The sequence below is a fragment of the Suricata suricatta genome, chromosome 4 (genome assembly GCF_006229205.1).
Source record: "Suricata suricatta isolate VVHF042 chromosome 4, meerkat_22Aug2017_6uvM2_HiC, whole genome shotgun sequence".
Lineage (NCBI taxonomy): Eukaryota > Metazoa > Chordata > Mammalia > Carnivora > Herpestidae > Suricata > Suricata suricatta.
Genome location: NC_043703.1, coordinates 41145747 through 41148158, shown reverse-complemented (window position 1 = coordinate 41148158; position 2412 = coordinate 41145747). Strand labels below are relative to the sequence as shown.

The 2412-nt window shown below is 40.8% G+C and overlaps 1 pseudogene; it reads right to left on the bottom strand.

Moving 5' to 3' along the window:
• Window positions 1-975: 975 nt before the first annotated feature.
• LOC115290557 lies at window positions 976-1963 on the bottom strand (annotated as a pseudogene).
• Window positions 1964-2412: the final 449 nt, after the last annotated feature.

Sequence of the window (2412 nt, the reverse complement as noted above, 5' to 3'; positions counted from 1 at the left end):
CTATCCAGTAAAACAAAACAAAAATAAATAAATAGGAACAAAATTACAATAGAGTATGTCTATTCCAAATAAGATCTTACAGGTTCTACTGATTCTTCCATTGAATGGCAAGGTTCAAGTCATCATTAAGAGAGAATTTTATTTCAAAATTCCCAGCTTAAACTGCAAGGACATCTGTTAAACATCACAATTTAGCATGCCAAAGAAAAAACCATGTTGTAAAAATGCCCACTTAACCCACCCAAACATCTCAAACTCACCCTTTGTTGACCTTCTATAACCCCAGTTTTTAAGGTTTTTTTCTTTCTTTTTGTAATCAAGGGAAGGAAGACAAATGCATATTAGTAAATGATAACTGTCCATTTTCACATAGAGAGGCAGTGTGATTCCTGAGCCCAATACACAGAGGAAAAAGGAAAACATGATTCTATGCACTATTATACAGGAGTCTAGTACCCTCCAGATTCCAGCAAAAATAAGCAGGCAGAGGGTTTTCTTTTTCCCATAGATCAGGGTGGTGTACATTCCACAGTTTTTAACTGAGACAAGAAGGGATAAAAACTAATTTGGAATAGGAAAAAGTAGAGATTCCTTTCCCACTGTATTCTGCTCAAGGTATACCCCACCCCTAAATAAGTCAAGAACCATGATAAAAAGGAAAAAAAAGAGACCTCAAAAACAGTCACAGGGCACAAAAGGAAGAAAGAATGAAAGAAACAAAAACCACTGTAACTTGTGCCCAGGAATTGTAGAATATTTTAAAGAGTAAGGTTGGAACCCATCTGTGTTCATTAGTTGTGTCTTTCATCATCCCCTCCACCCTACTCCCCAGCATCCTCATTTTCACCTTCACCAGCTTTTCATCAATATCTTCCAATCCTCCTCCTCCTCCTTCTCCTCCTCCTCCATCATCATCATCATCATCACCATCATCATCATCATCATCATGATCATCATCACATCATCTCCTTTCTCTCATTCACCATTCATGCAGAAACTATACTGTAATGGATTTGGCCAAATATCTCTTTGGTGACCTCTCCTAACTAATTTGCACCTGCATCAGAATGGTCAGTAAATCAGTGTAAGAGAGGGCTATGGTTCTTCATGCTGTCCTCTTCCTGCTGGCTTTATTTTGTGTTTGACTTGAAAATTTTGGTCATGTCCCTTCCAGATTTCCATTTGCTTTCAGTGGACTTTGAAGATCGATTACTACTCTCATTCATATGAAATTCTTTGTAGAGAACTTTAAGTTGGAAGTAAGGGTTTTTCATCAAGACAAAAATCTATTCTGTAACCTGATTTAGTATCTCCAGATTCTGTCATTTCCACTCTTGTAGAACAGTGCCTCTCCAAGCAGGGGGACACTTGTGGATGGTTGACAAATGTGAACTCCCTCAAATGTGGGATTATAGTCTTTTCTTGGGGGAGGGGAAGAAAAAAAAAGATTGAAAAAGAATGGCAGATGTTTTTATTTTTTATTTTTTAAAATTCCTGTTCTACTTTCAAAATCTCCCTACTGGCTTGTTCATTAAATCTATTGCATTTGTATTTCATCAGTATGTTCACTTGCTTTTTGCCGTTCTTTTTCTGCTGTCTTTATTCTACTGTGGCTGGAGCCGGGCTCCTTTTAAGCAACCTTGGTGGCGTCGCCTATTTTGTGCTGTTCTTTGTGGGGGTTGAGAGGACTGTGGCAGGGAGGGGACAAAAAGGCAAGATGAGGGGGTCTGCGGCTTCTCCTAGCCCACACTCACGCGTGCGCGTACTTGGCCCCGCCTCCTCCCGGGCGCTGGCTGCGCGCGCATCCCTCCCGTCCCGCCGAGCAGAGACCAGGGACCGGCACCGCGTGCCACCAGCCTGATACCTGCTTTTGGAGGTTTGGCAGCAAGGTGACAGCTGGCCGGGGTTTGGCGCCTCCCCAGACTCCCGGTTCTCTAGCTGCTTTTCCGCTCCTAGGAACCATCTCCTCCTCCCAGCAGCAGCGAGGGGTCTTACGTTATCTTAAAGTAGGTATTATTTTTCTTAATTTTGAAAAATTAGGTGTTTTTATCGGAGTAAGAAAACTTAACATGAGGTCTACCTCTGAACAAATTTTAAAGTGTACAGTAGAGTATTGTTAATTGTAGGCCTAACATTGTGCAGTATATTTCTAGAACTTATGTATCTTGAGTAAGTGAAACTTTTTACCCTTTGAACAGCAACTTCCCATAATGGTGTCTTCTTCCAGCCCCTAGAAACTGTTTGTTTGGTTTTGAGTTTGGCTATTTTAATACTTGAGAAAAATGGAATCATTTCTGGTTTGCCTTCCTGTGACTAGCTTATTCCACTCATCATAATGGCCTATAGGTTCCTGCACCTTGTCGCAAATGGCAGGTTTTCATTTGTGTTTAAGCCTGAGTATTATTTTTTGAA